This window comes from Aethina tumida, chromosome 1 (genome assembly GCF_024364675.1).
Source record: "Aethina tumida isolate Nest 87 chromosome 1, icAetTumi1.1, whole genome shotgun sequence".
In the NCBI taxonomy this organism is placed as follows: domain Eukaryota; kingdom Metazoa; phylum Arthropoda; class Insecta; order Coleoptera; family Nitidulidae; genus Aethina; species Aethina tumida.
In genome coordinates, this window is record NC_065435.1 from 77424063 (window position 1) to 77440002 (window position 15940).

At 29.8% G+C, this 15940-nt stretch overlaps 1 protein-coding gene across 1 annotated transcript in view; it reads right to left on the bottom strand.

Annotated features, from left to right (window-relative positions):
• Positions 1-15940, bottom strand: part of LOC109609502 (uncharacterized) — a 133717-nt gene that overhangs the window by 6874 nt on the left and 110903 nt on the right. The window lies entirely within an intron of this gene.

Sequence of the window (15940 nt, forward strand, 5' to 3'; positions counted from 1 at the left end):
AAAAGATTTTTAGTAAAATGTATGAAAATGAATTAATTTAAAAATTACTAATTTGCATTATAACATGTGTGTTAAATAAATTATATATGAGATAAGTCATGTCAAATAGACCGCATAAATAAGTTTTTGTACTTTTTTACATTTAGTCAACATAAAGAGTTTAATTTTACTGATGATTATTTGTTTATGGGCTGGCAAAAAGTAGAGCAATTTATTATTATTTATTACTAACTTTTAGTTTTTACAAATATTTTTGTATTTAGTTGAAGTTGAAAAGAGTTAATTTTTTACAAAATTATTTGAAGAAGTCTACGTTGTGTTATTGAAAGTCATAATTTTTTAAAATTTCAGTGATTTGATTTGGCATGGAATAACTCAAATATGTATAACAATTCATTTTAAATACTAAATTTGCATAATTCATTGAGTCAAAATTATAATATACATTATAAAATCAAATCTATTAAAATTTCAACAACAGAATAAATTGAAAAAGTTAAAAATGAGGGAAAATAAATATAATTTGTAATTTATATTATTGCTGAACATAAATATTAATATACATATATTAATGTAATAAGCGCATCCACCAAAATAGAAAAACGGAAAATATTTTTGTGGGTCAACTTAATATTAATACATATATTAATGTAATAAAGCGCATTCACTAAAATTGTAAAACGGAAGAATATTTTTCTGGGTCAACTTGGGCGACGTGAGTCAAGCTTTTTGGGATAGAGGCATGATGGATAAGATCTCAAGTTAAACTTGTGAGAGTGTGGTTTTCGTGTTTAGTGAGTCAAAATTTATAGGAAAATTATAGTGGGATATGAAAGACAAATAGTTGTAAACTAGTTATATTGGCAATGACAAAATGAATTGCATCTACGAAGCGATTAGAGCTTCTTGTTGGAAAACAACTGAACGAACAACGCGAATAACTAAAAGTAGAAACAAACTGCCACAAGTCGTTGAGAGATACACCTTCTCGCATCCGCCAAAATTTCAATAAAACGTAATCTAATGCTCATTTAATTTTTTGTTGAGGCCTGTCCTTATTTATCAGTTACACATCCATCAAAATTTAAATTAAATTAACAATAATTAATTATCATGGATAAGACAATAAAATATTTTACATAAATTTATATCATTATTGAATAGTAAGATAAATTTAATAAAAATATTAATTTATAGTTAATATTATTACTAAATTTTGATTCATTTTATAAAAGTAATTTCTAGTCATAAATCAAAATTTTAATAAAATTAACCATAATTCGCATTCAACACATTACGAACAATTATTAAGTTAAAAAGGAGCAATTTGCGGTCAACTATTCAGATTACAGTTACAATTGAAGATTACAGTTACAATAAAACAATTTTAAATTAAATCCATTTAATTCACAAAGCAATGCAATTTACTTCGCACGTAGCAAAGTATGTATCTGATATGGCAAAGGCTTTGTTCTATTTATTTATATATATATTTTTTTTATCTGACAAAACAATTTAAAAATGCACAACTGTTATGCAAATTTCCCTGGCAGTGTTTCGTAATGTATGCGATTTTTATTTATTGTTGTTTTATTTAAATTCGGGCCACATTTGATGCATTCATTTCAAACGGCGCTAGTTTATCTAAATATAAAAATGATTTATACATGTTTTAAAAATTATTCCACTTTTTTATTGCCGATATCGGAATTTATTGTTGGACGGCCAAAAGAAAATGTTTTTTAAATATTGTAAATAGAATTGAGCACGGAATGACTTCCAGCCACATATTGTGTATATAAATTGGAAACGTGGTAAACCGTCAGCTTGGAAAATCCGGGAATGGGACAAACTTTGGCATCGCATTAATTAATTTTGCATGCAGCTTAAACTTTCAACAAATCAACGATTTAAACTAACTCTATGTCGTATAAACAAAAATCACACAAAAACGCACCACATTCAGTTCTAAACATGACAAGAAGATTAGAAAGTTTCTCCTCCGGAGACGCTTGCAATAATCTGGTCGTCTTAATTTTGCGTCTAAAAGTTTTATTAGTTATATTAGTGTGATCTGCCCGAATAGTTTCCAACTAGGATTGACATCTTGTTTATTGACATCCCTTTAGACAAGAATCTCGCATTAAAGACCATCAATACATAACTTTTCATCTTTGTCATTACCCTTTGAATCCTTCTTGTTCATTTTTCATGGTTCACACAGAGACGTTGATGACATTGTTGTAGTTTTCTGTAATTCCAACAATATTTTGATAAAGATGGTGCTTGTATTTTTCTGAATGTCACACCACATGTCATTTTCATCCACTTGCAAAACATCTAAAATATGTATCCAGAACGAAGAAGCATGATAACGGAAATTTTCGACAAAGGAACGGAACATTCACGGAAGTCCGACCAAACGTGTCAAGTAACTTTGACCAAGAACGTCGGAGAAGACACAAAGTTCATCAAGAAACTGGAAAAAGTGTTAAACGTACGTACGAGAAAATCTCGTAGTACCACTGTTGCCCGGAAGAAACACACTGCTCCTTCATGGGTCACCTATTTGTCCAGACCTTCAGAAAGGCAATTGTTGAGTACGCTTTTCTTCTTCCGTGAACGTTTGCCGGAGCGCAATTTGCGTTGCATCGATAAACTGTTGAAGGCGACCGAAAAAGTGCACTACAAGAAAATAGTTCAGAGGAAACGAGAAAAAACACCGAAAAAGAAGCCCAGATTTGAGACAGTGAACGAGTCCATTTTAACTGAAGTTTCGCTATCACCAGAGGACATACAAGAGGCGTCCGGCACTTATTCTTTGTACAGGTCTCTTTTTAGACGCGTTGATAAAGGAATTCAAACACCTAGTGAAGACGCAACGAATGTAAGAATTTTCCTGTAACATTAAAATGAATTTGACATTAGGCGTTGTTTGATTCGTGTCCTCCTATAAACGCAAAGTCTTAAAGTCTTTGTGGCGTAGCGTAAATTAAGCGGCGTAAATCCACCGGCGGTTCCTAAGTGAATATCGTCTATAAGTTATTGTTATTATCGGCGCGAACACACTGCCGCCGTCCCATTTATTTCGCAATAATGGCCGATTTCGGACGGGCCTTGTGTGCATCAGACAACTTATGCGACCGGATATATTGGCCGCCGCGGAAGTGGAAGAATAACGTCCTTCATTACAACCAGCCGCGAGAAAATTCCTGACGCGGCGCACAGTGTTCAAGTTTAAGCACTTGTTTTGCCCTGCTTATAGCTTGAAAACAATCCTCTTTTCGATACTTCAAAAAATGTCTACCATACACTGACTGAGTGAAGTTTTTATCGGAATTTAAGAAATTCCTAAAGACATTTAATTTTCGAGTAACTTGAATCCTTCAATTTAAATTCTCCTATATTTTAGTCATCGAAATCATTAGAACTTATTCTCTACTTAAAAAAATGATACACATTCACAATTCTTGTGTTTTAGTATTGGATTTAATTTGAACCATTTTAAAGGTTTTCCTAAACGTATCTAATCTCAATTTTTTCATATTATCATATATTATATTGGTAAAGTAATACAAATTTTTGAAAAACCACTTCATGTTAATTGAATTCTCCAAGTTCTTCTTATTAAGGAATAATACAATCTGGAAAATAATTCATATACAACTTTAACAGTAATGTTCAATACAAATCTTATACTACTAAAATTTTAAAATGTCACTCCTTAGATCACGGTGCGAACGGGCAAAGTTTTCCGTGGAATTTGCAAAAGACGCAAAGAACAAAAGCGTCCCGACGACTTTCGTGTCCTTTTTTTCTAGCGGCGGTTTTTCTGTTCCGGCTTATAACAAATTGCTTTATAATTGCCACGATTTATGGCCGTATTAACATAATCATTATTAATTTATCCTTAATTGTGTTTTAAAACTTTTGCTTTAAAACCCTCGAAAGACTTTATTGTGAAATTTTAATGGGATTCTGCATCTGAAAACTTTTTTGATGCGAATTTGGGGTTGGTATTATTGATAATTGATTTCTTGATACTTTCGAGCTGTTTTTTTTTTATTTGTTGTTACGAAAGCACCTGGCGCTCAATCAATTTAGAAATGGATGCGGGATCTAAAAGGGTGCCAGTTTGTTATTTTTGAACAATCGGGACCGCTTTTGTTGGTCTTTCCAACAGATAACGAACGGTTACTTTCAAGTGTTTTATTATACTTTAGAATTGAGAGTTGCGGCCTGCTGGGGTATAGATTGGATTAAATTTAGTTCGATTTACTCCGGGATTAAGACTTGTCTTGAATTAAAAATAAAACACACACACACGAACACACAAAATCTATCAATGCGTTTGAGGTCTATTGATTTAATCCCAACTTTAAATTAAAGCCCCGGCAAAAGGGTAACTTTTAATTTTTTATAAACTCGGGCCAATGAAAAAGTTCTGGATACTTTGCACCACGCTTTTTTTATCTGGTTCATTGAAATTCGGCACAAATAGCAGACATGAAAGTGCCTGATTTACAACACGATGATACAGATAATCACGCGTCAGTTACTCCAATAAAATGTTCATTCCAGTTTTTATTCAATTAACTACACACTGATTTTGTTCGAGTAAAAAATGTAAAAAATATGCTCTTTTTAACTCCATAAAACGTAAAATGTTTATGAAGGCTTTGTTATTTTTTATCTAATATTTTTAACTATTTACAATTATACAAAAATTTTTTTAAAATGTTATATTTTTATATATATTTTTAAAATCTAAAATGATTAATTATTTTTTGACATCTAATTAAATTTTTCTTAAGATATATTTTTATTAAATTGTATCATATATAACAGGGGTGGCCAACCTGCGGCTCGCGAGCCACATGCGGCTCTTTGAAGGATTATTTGTGACTCTCGATAAATGTACCCGAGTTCCTTTTCATTCAAGAATTATCAAGTGAAATAAATGCGTTTAATTTTTAATATTTAAATTCAATACACATATTTTGAACTTTTATTTATATGTTTTCAATAAATATATTTTCTGTAAAAAAAAGTTTTTAATACCTTTTTTGCATACCTTTTAATACGTATTTAATTGCGGCTCGCGCAATATTTCAAATTTTGAAAAATGGCTCGGACAATCAAGGGGCTTGGCCACCTCTGATATATAAGAAGCATAAAATGACACTTTTAAGCTCTAAAAAAAGATGAAGTACTTATGAAGGTTTAATTAAATTTTATTTTATGTAAGAATATAGCAACAATAAAAAAAATTATTAAAAGAACAATTCTTTTTAATTTAAATTAATTTTATAATTGCCTAAACATTTCGTAACTCAATTTATATACGGATATCTTTTTTTAGATACTTTTATACAACATTTTATTTCGGGCAGGGTTCATAAGTAAAGCAACCAAACCCTATATTCGATACAATAGATTTTTTAATTTATTTTTGTGTTCGACATCATTCCTTAAAGCTAAAAATGCCTAGAAGTGTCCATTTATCGATACAAATTAAACAACAAATTGTACAAAAGTTGCGGAATAATGAAAAGCAGAGTAAAATTGCAGTAGAAAATCGATCATTCCGAGTTCTGAAAAGTAGTAAAAAACGAATGACTAACAGAGCTTTGGACAGGAAAACAAAAACGGCTTGTTGTTTGCGACACTTTTATCAGTACATCTCGCATAAATAAAAAAATAAATGAACTCAGTATATTGGTGAGTACCATAAAACGAAGACTAAAAGAAGCTGGTCTCTATGGTAGAACATGAGCAAAGAAGACCTTCATTTCTGCAAATTATAGAGCAGCAAAACTACTTTGGCAAGAGAACATGTGTACTGGACAGATGGGCAATGGAAAACAATTTTATTTTCCGATTAAATTTGGCTCCAATTATTCAAATCTGATGGTATTTCATAGGTGAGAGGACCAATTAATGAAATGTATAATCTCAAGTACACTAGACTCACTGTGAAGCATGGTGAAGGAAACGTTATGATTTGGGGATGTTTTTCTAGGTTTGGCATGGACCCACTGGTTAAGCTAGACGGGATAATGGATCATTTCGTTTATCGAGACATTCTACAGAATTATATGCTTTCATTTGCTAAAGGTAACATAAGTTTATGATGAACCTTCCAGCACGACAACGATCCGAAACACACGTCTAAGTTAGTTAAAGAATAGTTCGGTTCTCAAGGAGTACGTGTCATGCCTTGGCCTGCATAAAACCCAAACCTCAATCCAATGGAAAACCTTTGAAAAGAAATTGATCGGAAAATCCATGCAAAAAGACTGTCAAATATGAATGAACTACGAAGTTCAAAATCACTCAAAAGAAATTTCGAACGATTATATTGACAAGCTACTAAAATCAATAAAGAAAAGGTGTTTAGAAGTTATTAAAAATAATGGGTATGTTACTAGATATTATATAAAAGAAAGCTAAATTTACGTAAGGTTGTTTTATTTTAAAGTTGTTCTACTTTTGACCCTTCAATATTTTTCAAACATTAATAAATACCTAACTAAACCCATTAATAAATAATTATATTGCTATATTGTTTTTATCAATCATACTGCATAACTGACAATAATATGAGACAAATAAAAATTTCTAAAGTTGCTCTACATATGACCGACAGTATATATACATAATAAGCACTTTCTTATAAAATAATATTTACAAAATGATTCTAAAATAGTTTTCAAGAAAATGTGTCAAATTTTTAATTCGTAAAAACTGTGCGGTCCAAAGATTCTACATTCATTCTTATTTTAAAACATTCTGAATTATTTTACTTAAACAAAAACGTTCTACTAAAATGTTTTTCGAAAACAAAATACATGGTGACTCAATTAAATTGTTTTATGTGTTTATATTGATTTACAGAAGTTAAATGTTAACAGTAAATGAACAGATTCTTAATATTATTTAGCAGTCCCCATTATTTTAATTACACACAGTAAATATCACATTTTATTGTCAATTAAGTTCTAAAGCACATGGCGTAATAACAAGCCAGCACAATATTAAGTCGACAATAAAATAATTCTGAGCACACAAAATACTCAAATCACCAATTTACACATCCACATTCTATTAAATTATGAATGAAATGTAAGACCCTTAGAGAATACTTAGAAGACGATGATTACAGCTAAAACAACGAAACAGATAACGCGCACAAAAGAAATGCCGTGTAATACAAAGGGGGTTCCGTTTCATCTTACTGACGGTACGTAATTGAATTCATGGCGTCGGGTTTTGCACACGTGGTCTCCAAACCACCCAGACGGATTCGAATATCTCATCGTACTGTTTAACCGAATTAATTAAACGATACATACGGCGTATTTGCACTTTGTCATCGGACACCCGCTAATAAGGGATGCAATTCGGTTCGAAAATTCCTGCACCGTATAAACCGTGCGAGTGGATTCAGGTAAGCGTTTTCGGATCAAGCGAAACAAGTTCGTTTTTAAACAGCTCACGCAACAAAAAGTTTCTCATCTCCAACTTTTATATTCCTTTAGCACTCGATAATTTTCTTTCATGCTGTCGGCATTTGCATCGGGAAAGTTTCAAATTTTTGTCCGGGAGGGGAAAATTTTAAATTAAATCGACTCACGTCAATAATTATTATAGGGTATTTTCCTTTTTCTATATATTGTGTATATAATTTAAAAATCATTCATTCACTTACTTAAAATGTTTATTGTTTTTCATTTTTATCACAGCTGACGACATAAATTAAACGCGGGTTTTTCAGTTAGATTGAAAACCGGCATCGGTCGGGAAATAAAAGGATGAACAATGCTCAATTATATCAATTCAATATATTGTTTCCCAGATAAAGTTCACGTATGGATGCACATTCAAAATGCTGGTTAATTGCGATGCATAAATCGCGTTCGGATGGAAAAATGGCCTAAAACAATGTTTGTTGTACTAAATTTACAATGATTCGATAATATTCGATTGATTTTTAACAGTCAATTTTCACTATTGTATAATTTTATACAGTTACGGTGTAAGGTGTTTTTTTAATTATCATCTTTAATTTCACTTTATTTATTTTATATATAAATATTTATTATTGTTTGATTAAACATCTAAAATGTTTAAATACGACAAAATTTAAACGTATATAAAGATTTAACGAAATCTTTTCTTATACAAGATTAGAAAACAAAGCAATTACTGAGGGTTAATCAAAACAAGTTTTTAGTTTTTATTAGCTATTCAAGTAAATTTAAGCAATTATTCTAAGTATATCCGTAAGTGGTATTCAAATAAATATCCATCAATTAATATGTATAAAACAAACATAATAACGACAGCGATTAAACAAGTCGCTGGTTTAATCGCTGTCCGAATTAATTTGCAATGGTAGACCTATTGTTTGGATAATCTTTGAATTATTGAATTATATTGTTGACATTTACTGTGTACTTTACAATTAAGAAGTCGACTATTTCATTAAGTTAAACACAGTTGTCGAAATAATTAAAAAAAAATTTAAACACTAAAAAATCTTTATAACAACTTAACATAATTACCTAATTTGAATGTTTTTACATATTTATATTTATTGAAAAAAAAAAATTATAAATATTATAAATAAAAAATATAATTTATTTATGAAGGCTAAATTAAAAATTTTTTCTTATATTCATTTGAAGAATTTTTAAAGATCCTAAAAATACTTAGATAGGTACTACTAAATTAAATTATTTGTCTTATAAAAATAATGTTTTTACATATATCATATTTTTATTGTATATAGATTTTTTGACATATACACACACACTATCGCCCATATGTAGAACAACAAATTAAATAACATAATCATTTTATTAAAAGAATGATTCTTTTTAATTTAAATTAATTTTAAATTTTTTTATTAAGTGTCTGAACATTTCGTACCTCCCTTTATATACGTATATCTTCCATTATATAGGGATATCTACATAGTTTTTATATAACATTTTATCTGGAGCAGGGTTCATAAGTAAAACAACCAAACCTTCAAGTAATCAATACACTTCATTTTATAATTTATTTCTGTGTCCGACATCGTTCCTTAAAGTCAATAAATTGTAGAAAAGCACTGAAATGGTGAAAAGCAGGATAAAATTGTAGTCGATTTAAATTTAAACAAATCGATCATTTCGAAGATGATTTCCAATTTTAACAGAAGGAATATACTAGAAGGAGTCCCTAAAAGTGATAGAAAATGCAAGACTAACAGAGACCTGGACAGAAAAATAAAAGTGTTCACTAACTGTTCACGACTCTTTTATCATTCCGCATAAATCAAGAAATAAACGCGGTCAGTGTGTCGATGAGTACCACAAAACGAAGACTTAAAGAAGCCGATCTCTGTGGTAGAAAATAAGTAAAAATCAGAATCAAATGGGCAATGGAAAGCAATTTTGTTTTTCGAAGAAAGTTGGTTCCAGTTATTCAAATCTGATGGTATTTCATGGGTGGGAAGACCAATTAATGAAAGGTATAAACCAAAGTACACTAGACCTACTGTGAAGCATGGTGGAGGAGGCGTTATGGTTCGGGAATGTATTTCTTGGTTTGGCGCGGGCTCACTGGTTCAGATAAACCGGAGAATGGATTGTTTCGTTTATCGTGACATTCTGGAGAATCATGTGCTTTGCCGAAGATAACATGAGTTTAAAATGGACCTTCCAGCACGAAAATGATCCGAAACACACGTCTAAGTTATTTAAAAAATGGTTCGCTATATAATCACAAAATTATAAAGTACAACTGGTATTGAAGTAAAAAGAAGAAAGAGCAACAAGCTATTATAGGGTGTTCTCTTCGGAAATCGAGATACCCAGTTATAATATAAACTCATATAAACTTATATTTTGACATCCCAACTTAAAAAGTCAGAGGTCAAAAGTCGGACTTTTTAAGTTGCGGCCATCCTATCATGTGTAAATTTGGAGACTAGTTTTGGGATGTCAAAATATAAGTTTATACGAGTTTATAGCTGGGTATCTCGATTTCCAAGATATTCTCCTAATTTTGACTAAGATGACTGAACTATGTCACTGACCATAGTTGCTCAACTTTTGACCCCTGATTTTTTTTTCAAATATTAAATACCTAACTAAACCCATTAATAAACAATTATATTGCCGTATAGTTGTTATTCAGTATAGTGTATAATAACTGACAATAATATGGATATTTAAACGTACATTTTTATTAATGAAAATTTCTAAAGTTGCTCTACACATAAGCTATAGTATATATTGTTTAAGGATTCGAAGATAAAATAACTGTTATGACTACTTTTTATCAACAAGTAGGGAAATTTCAATAACTATTCTAAGAATATGAATTAAGGGTATTAAAATAAATATTCATTAATAAACATGCACTGAATCAATAACCAATTGATAATTGCTGGTTTACTGATTGCTCTAATTGATTTATAATTTTAAACCTATAGTTTTGATAATATTCGAATTAAATTATATTGTGGTAGTTTGCAATGAAGTAATTGACCACTTAATTAATTAATGATTCTTTCATTAAAAGTTGTAAAAAATGGTAAACTATTTATTAAAACTTAATTAGAATATTTCTTATAGAATACAAATGTGCATTTTTATTTATCTTTGTTTTTTGTTTTGTTTATGTGTTACATAATTTTTTATAGAAAATGAAATAAATTCATTAGAGCAATATGCTTTTTATTTTACTACATACAGACTTATTAATACGGAATATTTTTGTATTTTTGTTTGGTATATACCCATTTTGAAAATTAAACTTTTTTAATAAAAACTTTTCTTTGCTATTTGAATTTTATTAATAAAATAATATTATAGTTGTGTTCGTTCCGATAATAAATTCTTTTATTGGATAATATTTGATTGTGTATTGTATATTTTTATCCTGTTACTGTGTAACGTAGTTTTGTAAACTTATCAACACAAATCTGTCTTTGTTTATTTTATATAAATGTTTCATTATCCCTCGGTCAAATTTTTGTTTTCACATTGTACAAATACATGACGTAAATCATATTTTTGTGAATTTTTAATCGAACACCCACGGTAAATACACAACGCAGGACTTACGGCCCGTTCAATTAAACCCTCATCACTCGCGACATTTTTGGCGGCTCGAAAGGCACCACAGAGACGGGCTTAATTAAATTTTGTTCCGGCACTAATTAACACCCCGTCAAGGGCAATATTGCGGAAATTCGCCGGCCTGAAAAAATTTCGCTGTTTGTCGGATTGTGTTTTTAAAACAAAACGTGCAACCGAAATTAGGTTTGTTAGAGGACAAGACGGCGAGAGTTGGCCTACATATCTGGCTGCGGGTTTAATTAATTTTTCTAGTGGCGAAAATGCCTCAATTTATATTTCTAATTAAGGCCGCATTGAATTTAATAAGAGGAGCAGCGCAATTGTTTTAATAATTACAGTGAAACCAAAGGAGTAATTTAAAGAATAATGGGACTCCACAATGGCAGTCCGGAAAACAAGAAAGAATTCTATTAATATTGTTTCCGCGGGGAATGTTAATTAAGTCGGTTTTGATGGGACGTATTGAAAATTAAATGAATAATTAATTTTATTCTGCGGCTTTCATATTTTTACTGACCTCCATTCCGTCAACTGAATAGATCGTGCAAATGTCAATTTCCAACATAACTGTTATTATCATGAGGTTCAGTATTTTGAATTATGCCAAATCATTGGTTGGTTTATCATTTTATTGGTTTTTATTGTTCGATTTAAATTAGTAATGGAAATGAACGTAACATTACTAAGAAAAAACAAAAGTTTTTGTAAATGTGTCCTAAATATGCATTACTTTAATACACTGAGTCACACAACCCTTATCTATAATTGATCAAATATATTCATGCGACCAATTAAGATAAACTCATATAAAAATTGCCCCGGTCCAACATTAACATAGTTTCATGTAAATAGTGACGAATTTCATTAAGTGCTTTAATATTTATTAAAGTATTTGGCCTTTGACTGTTCAACATGAACAATTTTCTTCGCGTGATATTTGTTAGTTTTGCGACGTTCAGCCTTGGGAAACCTCATGCATTTTCTAGGTCGATAAACGGTTTTTCTTTATAAATACATTGTAACACGGCGATGTGTACGTTTAATACCGTTTTGCATAAAGGAAGTAATTTAGACTCGACCTCAAGGCGCGACGTTCGTTCCATTTAACTAGAAAAATAAACAAATAAATAAATATTCGCAACACAATACTGAAATATGTAACACAAATTCGCTCCCATATCTCTGCAGATTCGGGTAAATCCGGCGTAAAATTATCCACTCCAGACGTCTGCACTTAACCCCGGTGTAATTTCTTGGCTGCACTCAGTATGTAAATGCTAAACATTGTAGCCGTAAATAACCCAGCTGTAGCCGAAACCGCAATAACGCTGATAATTAGTAAAATGCAATAACTGACTACATGCAGTTTAATTAAGGCCCGGGCGCGAACCGAGTTTGTGAGTTCCGGGTCCGTTTATCTCGCCGGTCCAGATTCAATTCCGACACGGTGTGTTTTGTTAAGAACCACTTAAAATTGGTACGAATTTAAAATGCTAGTGATGAAATTTCCGTTGTCTTAAGCGTATGTTCGTATGCAAATTGCCACGGCGTCTTGAGGGTCGTTTTCATTTTTCTATCGGGGGTAAATTGTCCGGGAATTGCAACGGATGCACGGTCCATCCAATTGCAAAATCCGTGCCAGAACATTTTATGAATATGCACAGCGTGTCGCTTGTGTTTATCTCAAAGAAAAACGTTAAACGTTTTACACGACTTTTATACCTACTATTTAATTATATCAGTATTATCTCCAAATAATAACAAGAAAAACAATAAATATACAATTAATTGTTTTCTTGATTAAAAAGTCAATAAAAAATTTAAATTGTATCGGCAAACTGGATAAAACTGTTTTTTAATGTCTAATAAAATGTTTAAAATCGATTTTTAAATGATCAACAACAAAACAAAGTAGTTTAAACTGCTAGAAGATTGTATGTAAGACATACTTACATAGGACATATATGTCCTATTTTTTTAATCAAATCATAAAATATTATAATATATTTTTTAATTAGAAAAGTGTTAATCATTTTAGACGTTATTATAATAAATAATAAAATTTATTTGTTAATTAATTTAGATGTGTTACATATTATTAACGAGTCAATAAAAAAATAGTCTAAGCCAAAACAATGGATAAACTTGTTTTTAAGTGATCATTTTATAAACAACAAAATATGATAGTTTTAAATTGAAAAATTATAATAATTTTAAAAGTCATTATTATTATTATTTTAGATGTGTTCATATTTTTGACATATCAATAAAAATTTGTATTAATTAGTACACTAGAAAAATGGATAAAGTTGTTTCTTAATGTTTAATAAAATGTTTAAATCAGAAAACTGTTAAAATCAATTTTTAAATGATCAACAACAAAACACTAAACTACTAAAAGATTGTATATAAGACATATTTTAATTAATATTTTAATAATTCGTTAATTATTTTATGTCCTATTTTTTTTAAATAAATCAAATCATAAAATATTATAATATATTTTTAATTTGAAAAGTGTTAATCATTCTAAACGTTATTATAATAAATAATAAGATTTATTTGTTAATTATTTTAGATATACTAAAATAAAAAAAAATATTAACGAGTCAATAAAAAAATAGTCTAAACTAGAAAAATGGATAAACTTGTTTTTAAGTGATCGTTTTATAAACAACAGAATAAAATAGTTTTAAATTGAAAAATTATAATAATTTTAAAAGTTATTAAAATAAGAAATAATAAGATTTAGTGTTCATATTTTTAACATATTAATAAAAATTAGTATTAATACATTAGAAAAATGGATAAAATTGTTTTTAATTGATAAAATTGTCAAATATGATAATATATTTTTGACTGAAATAATTTTGAAAGTTGTTATAAGAAAACAAAAAGATTTAATCGTTAATTACCGTCGAAATTCGATAAGTCGAATTTTTGATATCTTGAAGAGAACTGTTTGGCAATGGTGTTCAGAGTGAAAATAATGTGAAATTTCTACTTGATAACTCGACCTAAATATTTGGCACGACCTTCGGTAAGTTGAATTTTTCCTGCCACAGGTAAACTCCTCGAGGTTTTTCCTGTCTTATGTCCGAAAGGCACTATCACACTATCGGCAACAATTCAGACCAAATATTGATTGATTAGAATAATGCTGGAAACTCCTGCAATTTACTTTACGGTGTATACATGATTACATCCAAAATCCTCAATGGAAGTAAATTTTGTGTTGTTCCAATTAAATGTCTTAAAGACAACTTCTACAATTGTAAAGCTTATATTTCAATACTAGGTTTCATATGACAAAAACCTATGTATGGAAAATGTTAACAGCGCTATTCTGTATAATCGTAGCTTTTTTGAAAATAAAAATAAAAATCTTTTCGCCAAACACAAATAACTGACTTGTTTGCATTTAAATAAAAATCTACAGAATATGATATATAATAATAATATTAATTGTATTACATATATATATATATATATATATATATATATATACATATATGTTTCATAATTAGCAGTATATTTTGTAAAATTAGCTTAAATCATACCTACATGGTAAATACATGTTCATAACTTTCCATGTATGTATTTTATTTAATAACTATATTTTGTAGCAAATCATCGAAGTTCGACTGTATTATGTCAATATTTTCATTCTTTAAAAAAATATTCTACTTTAGAAAAATTAAAGAAATTGTTTTTTAATAGATTAATTCGTAAGATACCAAACATATTCAACTTTAAAAATGTTTAAAATGCATTTCTAACAAGTGAGTTAAAAATTAGTTTACACCATAAAAATGGATTAAATTGATTTGAACTTAATTATCTGAACTTAGAAAGTGCTAATAATTCAAAAAATTGTTGTAAAAATTAAAAAACTTTTTCAATTAAATAGATCAAATTGATTCCTGATGGATCAATTTATAAAATAAAATATGAGAAACTAACCAAATATTTTATAATGTCAGTAAAAAATCTACATTCAAAGAATTTCAAATGTGAATTATTTGTTTTTTATATGTTTATGTAAATTTCTTTACTTTTCATCACATTTTCGTTAGGGTTTTTAATGAATAAATAAATTATTTAATCTTAATATAAATTTTAAATCATTATAAAATGAATTCTCGCTTATAATGGATTAATTTTCACAGTCCCCCGACTTCTACTGTATTTGAAAACCCTTCTCCAAAATACTAAATAAAATGAGAGAGACGAGCAGTGATAATTTTCGAGGTGAAACATCGTTTTCACCTGATGGAGTGTATCAGTGCGCCGCGATGCGAACGTAATCCGAAAATTTGGCTCGCTCCGGGCCGCATTTGGCACGAACCATTAGTCCCGTATGGTCCAGGCCATCAGCGCAAAACCGAGTCCATCGTTGTGACGCCGATAAACTTTATTGTACAGAAATAAAACTACAACAAAAGGCTTAATGTTGGCGTTTTGAATTACCAACGATTCTAATAAGGCCAGATGATACGGGCGCATTGTTTTGCGCCGAAAAAAACCATGGTCGATAAAACCGTATGGTTTCCGTGTCGTTTGGTTCCGGGGGGTGTTGTGTTTTTTAGGGCGTACGTAGCATAAGAAATTATTATCCGTGCGGTTTTGTTTACTGTGAAAACGTTTGGGTGATTGCGCACTACGATTATATGTAACTTCAAAGTGGATTTAAATGAAATATGTAGAGCAGACTGTCGAAACAATAACACATGATCTGCATGAGAGTTTATATCGAATCGCAGGTGGTCGATGACATAAACAACCATGTTTGGTTACAAACCAAA